We start from the raw sequence: 13,729 nt of genomic DNA on the forward strand, positions 1-13,729 counted from the left end.
TGTTTTCTGGCTCAGTAACAAGCCAGTAATGTGCCCTTTCTGTCTTGGCCTTGGAACCCTTCTTCTGGAACTTCTCTGATGGATACACTTTGGTGAGTACGGCCCAGTGCTTCCAGTCTAGATTTGGCCTCAGCCAGTTGGGTAATGGCTAGATCGCCTGGCAAAATTCTTATTATTCTTTCAGCCTCAGCTCAAACATGATACTCCTTTGTGAAGCCATCCCTGATCTTCCCAGTGTCAGTAACTCTTAGGCTTTAAATAAATTCTGTTATATAGCTTTCATAGTGTTGTAACAGTGTTTACTTGTCCCCTTCATTAGGTTATAAGCTCTTTAAAGGAAGAATGTACTACTGACATTTATTTTACATGATCGATACCAAATAATGTCAGGAATACAGTAGATGCTTAATGCTTAACACGTAATGATTGAAAAAATATATTTTTCAGTGTCATTTTTCTACAGTGAATATTCCCTTAAGACTAAAGACATTCATGTTTCAATACGCTGGAAGAATCTCATATTTAATCTTTGAGATTAAGATTATGGTTTCCCCAGGTTTCTGTTTATTCTCTCCAGTTTCTGTTTGCTTGTTGTTGTCTTACTCCCGTTTACCTAATCTTCTTGTTTTTATTTGCACTAAATAAATATTTATTGAGTGAATTAAAGAAATAGTAACTAAATGACTGCATTGATTTAGTAGTAAACATTAAATCATCTCACTATATTTCCATTTTCTTATGAATAAACATGGGCAATAATCTCTGTTGGAGCTTATGGAAGATCTCCAGGATATTTAAATGAGGCCTGAGACTCCTCCCTATTCTCCAACCCCATTCTCTAGTGATTTACTTCTTCTCATGGGAATCAAGATGGTGACCACAGTCTACTTTTCTTAAGGTACATTAAGGCACATATGTCCTTTTCAAGCTAAAGCTTGTCTGACCATAACAAATATGGTGAATTATGGAGTGAAAATTTCCTTTACCCCAAATTCCTCTGTTTGAAAATTATGCTTGTTTGCTTTTTGAGAATGTGATTTTTATGGAAGATTAGAGAAAACTGCTTTAGAACCTAACATCAAACTTTTCACAGCAAGGTGGCTAAGAGCACAGGCTAAGAAGAAGCAGCCTGCCTGGACTTGGATTTCAAGCCCCAAATTGTTAGCTGCGCATGGCAGACATTGTTGGCCACCTCTCCAGAGGCCAAAGCCCCCTGCCCGTTAATCTTCCTTGTTAACAAAGTCCTATTTTGTTCACTTTCCTCTGAGGGTCTATTTCTATTTCTATTTCACCCCAGGGAGTGAGTCTTTGGAGTAGGCCAATCCTGTGGGATTTTTCTCTTTTCCTGGTGATTGGTTTAGGCCTGAGCATATAATGCGATTCCAGCCAATGAGACATCAGCACAAGACTGCCTGTAGAGTTTGCAGCAAGGGATTCCTCTTTCTTAAAAAGAGAGCGGAGAAAAGGGCTTTTCCCTTTTTCTTTCTGTCTGGTGACAAAGTATTCTGCCTATGGTAAATAGGCAACCACATATAGGAAAATATAGCAACCATCTTAAAGGGCAGCTGGTCTAGGAGGGCAAGACAATTTGCTAAGGACAGCAAAGTAGACAGATGGAAAGAAAATGGGTCTTTGATGATGTCATTGACTTAATCAACCCTAGAGTACCTCTACCTCTGGACATATAGTTAGGTAAGATAGTAAATACCCCTATCGTTTTGTTTTCTTGTCATCAGAAGCATACTAACTGAAATACTGTGTGGCCTTAGGAAAGTTTCTTAACTTCTCTGGTCTTCATTTGCCTCTTTTGGAAAAAGTAAATAAGTTAATTAATCCTCATAGGATTCTTGTGACAATTAAATAAAATGATATATGTAAAACACTGAAAAAATTTCCATTTATAAAAATTAGGGTTTCCCTGGTGGCACAGTGGTTGAGAGTCCGCCTACCGATGCAGGGGACACGGGTTCGTGTCCTGGTCTGGGAAGATCCCACATGCCGCGGAGCGGCTAGGCCCGTGAGCCATGGCCGCTGAGCCTGCGCGTCCGGAGCCTGTGCTCCGCAACGGGAGAGGCCACAACAGTGAGAGGCCCGCGTACCGCAAAAAAAAAACAAAAAAAAACAAAAAGAAAATTAAATAAGTGCTCAACAACTCAGCTGAGAGAAACAAAATAGGATAGCTCAAAAGAATAGGCCTCATACAGCATCAACCTAAAGGAGTTTATGACCCTGGAAGAAATGGATCAGAAAAAAGGATCCGGGTGACTTCCCTGGTGGTGCACTGGCTAAAGACTCCGCACTCCCAATGCAGAGGGCCTGGGTTCGTTCCCTGGTCATGGAACTAGATCCCACACGCATGCCACAACTAAGAGTTTGCATGCCACAACTAAGGAGCCCACCAGCTGCAACTAAGACCCGGCGCAACCAAAAAAAAAAAAACAATCAATAAAATAAAACAAATATTAAAAAAAAAAGTGCTCAAAAAATGATAATTATTTTTGTCATTGTTACTATTAATGAATTTAAATATGAAACTCTATAGAATTTTTCTTCCCTGATGCCTTCAAAGGTTATCCAAATAGGTGAATAAATTATAAAAGCCAACATTTCTATTTTGCTATGCTATCTATTAAAAAAGCAAATTTAATTTTTATCCCTTGAATATTCCTCCTCAGTCTATATTAAATTTTTAAGTAAAACTAATACACAAATATCTCCTTATTAAAAATACTTACCCACAAAAAAAGAAAAGTGATAGTAGTTCCAAAGAAGGTAAATTTTATGTTTAATATAACCTAAAAAATTCATATAATTACAGAGCAGAGAAAAATGAGTAAGTATATGATATAAACTACTCTGTCCCATTTCCACCAACGTTTTTCTATTCTCTATGTAGTGTTATTTTTGTTCTTATCCCAGATCTCTTAGAGGTGGACTCTTGCCAAGAATGCAAAAGTCTGTTCAACTCTGTAGTAGTTTTACAAAATTGGCAAATGTCCACAAAGACTTGAGGAAGGACCACCAAATTCAGCTGAGTTTTGAACTAAAGGCCCCCATAAAGTCAAGTTAAAATCTGATTAATATGGGGGAAACCAGAGAACTGACTCAGCAGTGGTGGCATAGGAGCACTTCTTCAATTTCTTTGGTAAGTAAAGAATAGGAAAGGCTTCTACACCGGAGAGAGAAAAAACAAACAACTGTTTTAGTAGCACTGGGGTAAATGCGAGTAATCTTCTCTTCTGATGCATTTCCCTGATCTCTTAGGAAAAAAAAAAAAATTCTCCCAACAGCACAGGAAGAAAACTGCTTCTTTAACCCTCTGATGACAGAAACAAATTGTTTTTCAGCTCTGGGAAGAGATTTGCCACAAATGTGCAAACCAGATCCTGTATCTTGGACACTGTGCAGAGATGTAATATCATATTTTCAGAGAATTCCAAAGTGATCCCTTAATAACACAAGAGGTTTTTTTTTTAAAGCAAAGCTCTATCTTGATGGTTTAACATGTATGGATTTTGTGTGTGTGATATCAAATGTAACTTTTAGTTTAAGCGTTGTTATTAATTTGCTGTAATTCTCAAAGTACCCAGGAGACTTTATTTTTATAGCAGTATAGTTTTTGAAAATGCTCACTCTGTTATTGTTTAACGGACATGTTTAAAGCCAAATATATTTAAAACTAAATAGCTACTTAGGTAAACTGGGCAGTACAGAAGGCTTGGTGACTGATCTAATCACTCTATGAATCACTCTTTTAATGCTATTTCCATACATGAAGATGTTCTTACAGTATTCATGAGCACTTCACATGCATCTATATAAATACAACATGCATAGTGAAAAAAGTAGGAGCTCTAAATAATTGATAGACCTAGAATCCAAATCCTGGCTCTGCCACTTAGCAGATATGAAATTGAAAAAATTACTTAATATCTTTTAGTGTCTAGGTCCTCGATTATAAAATGAAGACAATAAAAACCAATCTTAAAGGATCATCATAAGCGTTAAATGAGAAAATATACTGAGCACCTAGCAGAATATCTAGCAAACAACAGATGACCAATAATTGTCAATGTCCATCCCTCGCACACGTATAATAATAACAACAATGATAATAGTTCCAGAATAAGATGCAAATATTTTAAGAAATAAAAAAGTCTTTTCTATAGAATTTGTGGGTAACTTAGCATAACAGTAAGCTCTGCATACATCATCCAGATACGACAAAAAAACCGGAATGAATACTCAGATAAGTATCCACAAGCAATATTCCCATCAGTTCATTAAATTTTAACTGGTCATCTACTATGTGCTGGCAATATAGACATAAACGGCATTAATTCCTAAGACCATCAGGCTCACAAATTAGGAGAGAGATTTACAAAACTGTAAACATGCAAAGGCAGGTAATTACGTGTAAGTATGATTGCAGGATGGACATTCAATCCAGACTTGAAGGAGAGAGTAGAATTGAAAAACTTCCCAAAGGATATGACATCTGAGCTGAGTTTTGAAGGATAAGGAGTTATGCAGGTGCAGAAGGTGATGGAGAGTGGGGTTGAGAGGTGGAATGTGACATCTAGGCTAAGCGAGCAATGTGTGAAAGTCATGGAGTCATAAGAAAGCAGTCTGTATCCTGGGAATGCAAAGCGCTTCAGTAAGGCTGGAGCATAGGATTCAAACACACTTACAAGGAATATCAGTGTGACACATAGCAATTTCATTTTTGGCAGGTACTAGAGTGGGAAGTTGCCAATGCTAGGTAACAGGGTCTTTTCTTTATGCAAGGCATGTTCAGTACTGGTAGCAAATAAAAGTGGCAATCTGAATGCTAAAATTGGCAGTACTACATCATCAGGACCACCCAATTTTTGGTCTTTTGAAGGAAGGAGTGGCTATATATTTAAGGCATAAGAAAATTACCAGCATAGTAAAGAACAACTTCAATAAAGTATTTGTTCAGGTAAAATCAAACTGCACTCAAATTAGACAGCTAGACCACTAATTGTTAGAACACTAAGACGTTATTAAAATTTTATGAATATAGCATCCAATGAAATACTTGTAAAAGAGAAACAAAATGCATTGAAATGGCTTTGGTCCAAAATCAAATTCACATGTTTAAATAAGATTCAAAATAATGTATAACATTTCTGTAACACTTAGAAACATAAAATTATACATCAGAAGCTTTCTTATAAATTATCTTATCCAGTAGATTTTAAACAGCAACTGAAAGAACATCTACATCCTGACTTCTGGGGGATTTGCTTGAACAGAAACAAAACAGATCTCTTTATTTTTCTCCTTTCCATTTCCAGAGATTACCGTAGGTGACAGATTAAACTCCGAATCTGAGATGGAATAAGCTACAGGAAAGTGTAACTTCAAGACCATGCCAAGACAGCCATCAAGTGGCAGGTAATCCATAAGACTGTTACTTTGAAAAAAGCATGGTAATGGACCCATTCCTTGTGCACTATTGACCTCTGAGTATGAAACGGTAGTAGGAGGGTTACAGGCATGGGAATCAGCAGGTTAGGTTATATTTAGGGAAATGTATTTAGTTAGTATGAATCTCTACTGTTCTTTAACACTTTCATATTTGGGAAAGGTGTCTGCGTGTGGATGCGTACGGGCACATGAGAGTGTTTGATCCAATATTTGGCCACTTGACAATCATAAAGAATGAAGGAGCAGAGCAATACTTTGTAGTATCAGGGAGACTTAAAAAGGATACAGAATTAAGGTAGAAAAGCCCACCTAGACCCTTCTGCTGGAGCTTTACCACTTCACATAGTACTTCCTCTCCCATACTAAACTGAGTATTTCAGGCTGTGGGAACTGCTGTAGGATCCATGATATCAAAGACTTCCTTGTGTAGAAAGAAAGACAAATCCTAAGGAGACCAAACTCTATGGGGTGGGATTGGGCGAGGGCAGGCAGAGAGTCAAAATGTAGGTTTTCGTAGAGTTCCGTCAAAAGTCAAAAAGTAGGCTTCAAGGGGCTTCCCTGGTGGCGCAGTGGTTGAGAGTCCGCCTGCCGATGCAGGGGACGCAGGTTTGTGCCCCGGTCCGGGAGGATCCCACATGCCGCGGAGCGGCTGGGCCCGTGAGCCTGGCTGCTGAGCCTGCGCGTCCGGAGCCTTTGCTCCGCAACGGGAGAGGCCACAGCGGTGAGGGACCCGCGGACCACAAAAAAAAAAAAAAAAAAAAAAAAAAAGTAGGCTTCAAGTCACAGACCAAAACTAGAAAATGAAGTGGGTGGAGCTTAACATTTTTAGTTCTTTTCATTTGAAGTAGGGGGATAGTCATAATATCAATTTAATATCTATCTTTTCTGTTCTAACTACCATTAATCATTCCTGTTCCTTGGGTGATGTTGATGAAAACTGTAGAAAGGCTGTGGAGACATGAGGGGGGTCCAGCAGGGAGAAGGGTAAGATTCTAGGTGATAAAAAGAATTGTAGCTTTTCTTACAAAACCCCTCTGCTGAGGCCAGCCTCAGGTGCATCAAGGAATCAGTAGTTCTGGAATTCCAGCTCCTAATGTATCAATGTGAGAAGAAGCCCCAGCAGCACTTAGATCTGCAAAAGGAGGTCTAGAGAAGCTGCTGCCAAGATGATGTCTCAACAGTGCCCCAGAAACCCCCTCTGCTTAACATGTATCTTAGAGAAGGTGACCTTTGGGTTACATATAAAAAGGGATAGTTGCCCTGACTGAAGTTGGGACAAGTTCCAGTTACATATTTCAATTGTTGTAGATTGTCCAGACTTGCAACAATGGAGATGCCACACGTTAAGAAAGAGGAAGAAAAAAACAAAACAACACAGAATTTCAACAGTAGAAAGACATCACAGAAAAATTTATGAAAGTGTAGACACATATCTAGTCATTCATTTGAAAGTATTTATTGAGAACCAACTACATGGGAGGCACTATGATAATTACATAAGGGGATATATAAAAGATGACTTAGACATAATCTGTTCTTTCAAGGCACACAAGTAACTTTAAGTTTTCAGTCCAGCATATAAAGAAGCTTAAAAGTTATCACTCTGTCTTCACAACAAGTAAAAAAGCTTTAAACAAACAGAAAAATCAACAACTCTTTAAAAATCTTTCAGTGATGTCAGGTCACAGGGCAAACAGCTACCCCAGATTAGAGAGATAGACAGGCAGATAAAGAGAATCACAACTTTCACAATTTACTGAAGCAGAAAACCACAAGCAGAAACCACCCCCAGAACTAGTGCCAGGGTGGGGAAATCTAAAGTATCATTGAAGAATTGCTGGAGACTCAGTATGGACAAGTCTGAGAGTTAAAAACTCCGCAGGGAATCTGTTATATGGACACCCACATTTTCTGTTTTATCTCCAGGAGCTCTACCAGTTCCTCACAGTGAATATTGAAGAAAAATCCTCTCATGCTTCTGGCAGTGGGAGAGGAAAAGGAACCATTTTGACATATACCAGAGCATTCTGTCCTTCTTAATAAGGCCTGCCCTCAGGAGAAACAATTTTACCAAAGCAAAACCTGTTGGGGTTACAACAGAGCCTAACTAGAGAAAGGAAAATACCCAACTCCGGACCCCTTTAGCCATCCTGTCCCATCTAAGAGGAGAAAGAAAACTGAGACACACTGGTGAAATTGACAGTCCAGGGGCAGAGGCTCACTAAAGACTGAGATCTAATCACAGGGCTATAGAACACTTCCTCTCCCCCAACACCCTGCTACCACATTACTAAGAGCCTAAATACCACACTTCCCTTTTCCCAATACATCATGTCCACCTTCCAACAAAAAATTACAAGGCATACTAAAAGGCAAAAAATGCAGTTTGAAGAGAATAAGCAAGCATCAGAGCCAGAGTCAGAAATGGCAGGGATGCTGGCATTATCAGACCAGCAATCTTTTTTTAAACTATGACTAACATGCTAAGGACTTTAATAGAAAAAGTACACAACATGCAAGAACAGATGGATAATATAAGGAGAGAGATGGAAATTCTAAGAAAGAATCAAAAAGAAATGCTAGAAATCAAAACCACTATAACAGAAGTGAAGAATGCCTTTGATGGGCTCATTAGTAGACTGGACATGGCTAAGGGAAAAAAAATCTCTGAGCTTGAGAATGGAAATTTCCAAAACTAAAAAGCAAATCAAGAAAAGACTTTTTAAAAAGATCAAAATATCCAAGAACTTTGTGACAATTACAAAAATTGTAACATATGCTTAATGAGAATACTAAAAGGAGAAGAAAGAGAGAAAGGAAAAGAGGCAATATTTAAAGTAATAAGGACTGAGAATTTCCTCAAATTAATGTCAGACATCAAAGCACAGGTCCAGGAAGCTCAGAGAACACCAAACAATAAATGGCGAAAAAAACTAAACTTAGACATACCGTATTCAAACTTCAGAAAATCAAAGATTTTTTTAAATCTTGAAAAAGCCGAGGGGTGGGAATGAGGAAAACACCATACCTATAGAGGAGCAATGACAAGAATTAATCCAACTTCTCAGAAAACATGCAAGAAGAAAGTGGAGTGAAATACTTAAAGTACTGAAAATTCTGTACCCTTTGAAATTATGCTTCAGAATTGAATTCACCAACTTAGAATTCTGTACTTTGTGAAGTTATCCTTCAAAAGTGATAGAGAAATAAAGACTAATCTCAGAAAAAGAAATTAAGGGAATTTGTTACCAGTAGACCTGTCTTGCAAGAAATGGTAAAATAAGTTCTACAGAGAGAAGGAAAATTAAATTGTTTGGAAAAGGAAGAGCATCAGAGAAGGAATAAGTGCAGATTAAATAAAAACTTATTTTTCTTATGCTTAACTGATCTAGCAGATAACAGCTTAGTTAAAATAAGAAAGAAAACTGAGACACACTAGTGAAATTGACAGTAGTTTAAAAAAAGATTGCTGGTCTGATAATGACAATAATATATTCAATGATGTACAATTATGTACAATGTACAGTATGTATGCTTATGTACACTTATGTATAACTGAATTGAATGACAGCAAAGATACAAGGGATGGGAGAAAGGAATTAAGATTATTTTGTTAACGTAAGATATTCACACTACCCATGAAGTGGTATAGTGTTCTTTGAAAAAAGACTTGGATTAGTTGTAAATCTATATTGTGAACTCTAGAGCAAACACTAAAAAAAAAAAAAAAAAAAGTGAAAAAACTAAGTATAATTGATATGTTAAGAAAGGAGAGAAAATGGAATCATAAAATGCTCAATTCAAATCTAAAGAGCAGAAAAATTACAGAAGACAAAAAAAAACAAACAAGGGAGACAAAATCAAAAACAGTAACAAATATGATAGCTATGAATCCAACTATATCAATACCCACTTTAAATTTCAATGATATCATCACACCAATGATCATATAATAAAACAAGGCTCAAATGTATGTTCATGTATGTTATCTATAAGAAACCCACTTTTAATAAAAAGACACATAGATTAAAAGTAAGTGGATGGAAAAAGATATAGATATACCTTGTTAACACTAATCAAAAAAAGCGGGAATACCTATATTAATTTCAGACAGAGCAGACTTCAGAGCAAGGAACGTGATCAGGGACAAGGAGGGGCATTATACAATGATAAAGGGGCAAATACTCCAAGAAGACATAACAACCCTTAGGTGTACACATCTAACAAAAGAGCATCAAATCATGTGAGGCAAAAACTGATAGCACTACAAGGAGAAATAGATGAATCCACTATTATAACTGGAGACTTCAACACCCCTCTATCTGAAATGGACAGATCCAGCAGGGAGAAAATCAGTAAGGAAATGGTTGAATTTAACAGCACCATCAATCAGCTTAATATAATTGACATCCATGGATGTCTACTTTATCCAACAATAGCACATTGTGCTGTTCATCACTACTTATATTCATTACACTCAGGTGATGAAGTTAGTTATCTGCAGTGAGCATTGCAGACCCCCTAAGGCTATGCAAGAGGAATCAGATATTCTTATACTTAAGCCCACTATTTAGAGGCTGTAAAACTTCTCAAAGATCCCAATGATATTTATCTGACACCTCTCATGTGTAGGGCAGAGTATAATGCCTGATGTGTGGAGTGTTTAACTTTTCTCTGTTAACAAGAACTTTAATAAGGATGGAACAAAAAATAAGGGGGGAGCTAGAAAAATAAGGAACCAATGTTAGTGATACCAGATTTACTGACCCAAACCACAAACTTTTTGCGTTAAATTTAAATCTAGAGATCTTTGCTTAACATAGCAAAACCATATCATTCTATTAATTGTGTCCTTCTAAATGAAAATTCATTTTTCGTTATTTTCATAATCTGATCTATATAAAACCAACAAATAATTTACTAGCTTATATTAATAACGTTTGTTGAATGGATGAATAAATGATTAAGATGCTATGGTTAAATTATGGCAAAATAGGGCTTAGGTAAATTAATGGAAATACAAACAATTAAATATATTGAACTTCTCCCTAACAAAATATGTATGTAGTACTACCTTTATTTGGGGGCCAAAGATTAAGAAATAAGGCATCTCACAATGACAAAGAAAAAATATTCTATTGATGATATTGAAATTGAAAACTGAAATTATTTCCACATTTGCGTAAAGAACCATGATATATTTATAATTATTCTAAAGCATTTGATGGGTCCAGCTGTTGTTCTTGGACCTGGGCCTGGGCCCTAAAGCCACCGTGGATTACTTCTGTCTCCCTAGGATTTCAACTTCATCTTTAAACCCCTGCACCTCCTGGTCGTTGTTCATGGCCTCTGACACACAAATGCAAACAAACAGGAAGGTAAGTTTATACAAGTTGAGGGAAGTATGTATAAAATCTACACGCTCCTTCAACCCACTCTCCTCAGACCCAGAGTTTACAATGATGACCTTATACTAAATGTTCAGATTATGTTCGATTCAAGAAGAAAAAGAAATTCACAAAATGCAAAACTAGACATACAACAGGTAACACACTATGTTCTATGATCATTTTTATCATGCTGTTTCAGGCATCGACATGAACTTTAAAACATATCATATTAGTATTTTACTTTGTGTAAGAATGGTATTCTTTTTTAAATCTCTGCTCCCTATTTAATCAGTGTTTAATTTCATACAGGAAGATAGTTACTCAGCTTCCACTCCTGCTCCCATCCCCCATATATTTCTCAGCATTTTATCCTGACTTAAATTGAAGGTTTTAATTAACATCCTAAAATGTAATGTTAAATTACACCATGCAATTATGTGGGCAATGTACTCAGTGGAGTCTAGACATTATTAGCTATAATCATTCACTAAAATAAAAGTCTAAAATATATGATTTTGTGAAATTTTCCATTCTGGCTACAATCTTTCTTTAATGATACATAAACTTTTTATTTTCCTGTTCTAAAAACAATTTTTTAAAGGAATATCACATAAATTCACAAAGAAAGACTTGAAAATTGAAATTGAAAAGTTGAAAATTTTTCTTTATTTTCCTTCCAGAGTCTAATCTTTTATTGCTAGTGGAGAATGAATAGTTATTATACTTTAAAAAAAAAAAAACGGTGTGTTAACAGTTGAAAAGTAATAAAGTTTTCCTTCTACTGTAGACACAACAGTAACTGCATAGCCTATCTCAACTTGAATTGCTCTAATTTCTAAAGAGAAAGAATTCTACCCAAAATAGAACAAGCAAAACACAGACTTACATAACCAGATAATTCAGTTCTACTAATTCATTATCTTCTTTGGATAGAAAAACATAACAAAAGATTAAAAATACTGTTTTTATTCCCCCTTTTACTGTAACTGGGAATTTCTTGATAAATACACTTACCTGTGTTTGATACTTGGTTGAGTGACCTGAAAGCTTGAAATAGCCTATTTGTTTATCGTGCTTGCTTAATACTTACAGAATTTCTAAAAACAAAGAAAACCCCCATTTCCCCCCTAGAATAACAACGACAACAAATCAAGCAAAAGGATTCTGACATGTAATTCCACCAAACAGGACTCTGCTCTCCAATAGAATCAATGTCAACAGATAGGAGACTGCTTCCTTAACAGCTATCAAGGGGATGTTTAAACGTAAACTGTATTCCTACATGAATGTGTGGAAGGAAGGCAGGTAGCAGATTGCTATCCCTTAGGGAAAAAATCTTGATGATATGACATCACTAATGGTTACAAGGATTTTTTTCAAGGCGGTTGCTATAATCTAGGTAGTCCATTCAATATACAGATTTATCCGCAGTGAAAGGGAAAATAGCTTCCTCAGGAAGTAACACTTCTAAATTACAAGAACTTTGTGCTAAGTACAGCTGGCAGGGTGCTGAACACCCAATTTCTTTCAATGGGTATATTTTCATGCTCAGTCTGAAGCTGCCCTGAATGAATCTTCAAAAAATTGAGACTAAATAGGCAATTTCAATACATCTTAAACAAAGTGTTTCTGGAGTATAAAACTCAATGTTTCACTTCATTTCTCTATGAAATTATTAATCTTATGGGTTTTGTGCCCATGATCATCGGCTGAGAAGGCTAGTAGTTGTTAGAACAGGTATTTCAACATCATTACTATTGCTGTCATGGTTATCAATTTTCAGCACTTGGAATCAGTAATCTATGTCCATTAAAGAGTTAACTGGAGATGGAACAGCTCCGGTAGGAAAAAGGTGACAGCTGCCCCACTTTGGAAGCCCCAAAGGGCTGATAAGATGAAAATTGCAATTGATAGTAGATATAAACATAGAAAGAATGACTAACTGAACATGATTTCAATATCATATAAAAACAACTTTTGCCATTTTTCTGGTAAGATTATTAAGTAAGCAATATTTTGTGACTTTAAAAATACTACTGGTGCTCCCCTGGTGGCGCAGTGGTTGAGAGTCCGCCTGCCGGTGCAGGGGACATGGGTTCGTGCCCCGGTCCGGGAAGATCCCACATGCCGCGGAGCGGCTGGGCCCGTGAGCCATGGCCGCTGAACCTGCGCGTCCGGAGCCTGTACTCCGCAACGGGAGAGGCCACAACAGTGAGAGGCCCGCGTACCGCAAAAAAAAAAAAAAAAAAAAATACTACTGTGGGGACTTCCCTGGTGGCTCAGTGGTTAAGAATCTACCTGCCAGTGCAGGGGACATGGGTTCGAGCTCTGGTCCGGTAAAATCCCACATGCCGCAGAGCAACTAAGCCCATGTACCACAACTACTGAGCCTGCACTCTAGAGCCCACAACCCACAACTACTGAGCCCGTGTGCCACAACTACTGAGCCCACATGCCACAACTACTGAAGTCTCTGTGCCTAGAGCCCGTGCTCCGCAGCATGAGAAGCTGCCGCAATGAGAAGCCTGTGCACCACAAAGAAGAGTAGACCCTGCTCGCTGCAAGTAGAGAAAGCCCTCATGCAGCAATGAAGACCCAACACAGCCAAAAATAAATAAATAAATAAATAAATTTATTTTAAAAAAAAAAATAATAATACTGTTGGGCTTCCCTGGTGGCACAGTCATTAAGAATCCGCCTGCCAATGCAGGGGACATGGGTTTGAGCCCTGGTCTGGGAAGATCCCACATGCCATGGAGCAACTAAGCCCGTGCGCCACAACTACTGAGCCTGCGCTCTAGAGCCCGCATGCCACAATGACTGAGCCCGCGTGCTGCAACTACTGAAGCCCACGCGCCTAGAGCCCATGCTCCACAACAAGAGAA

The 13,729-nt window shown here is 37.5% G+C and overlaps 1 protein-coding gene across 1 annotated transcript in view; it reads right to left on the reverse strand.

Annotated features, from left to right (window-relative positions):
- Positions 1-13,729, reverse strand: part of COL25A1 (collagen type XXV alpha 1 chain) — a 453,889-nt gene that overhangs the window by 267,546 nt on the left and 172,614 nt on the right. The window lies entirely within an intron of this gene.

The sequence above is a fragment of the Aethalodelphis obliquidens genome, unplaced genomic scaffold (genome assembly GCF_003676395.1).
Source record: "Aethalodelphis obliquidens isolate GAN/ISIS:26980383/991018 unplaced genomic scaffold, ASM367639v1 scaffold6, whole genome shotgun sequence".
In the NCBI taxonomy this organism is placed as follows: Eukaryota; Metazoa; Chordata; class Mammalia; order Artiodactyla; family Delphinidae; genus Aethalodelphis; species Aethalodelphis obliquidens.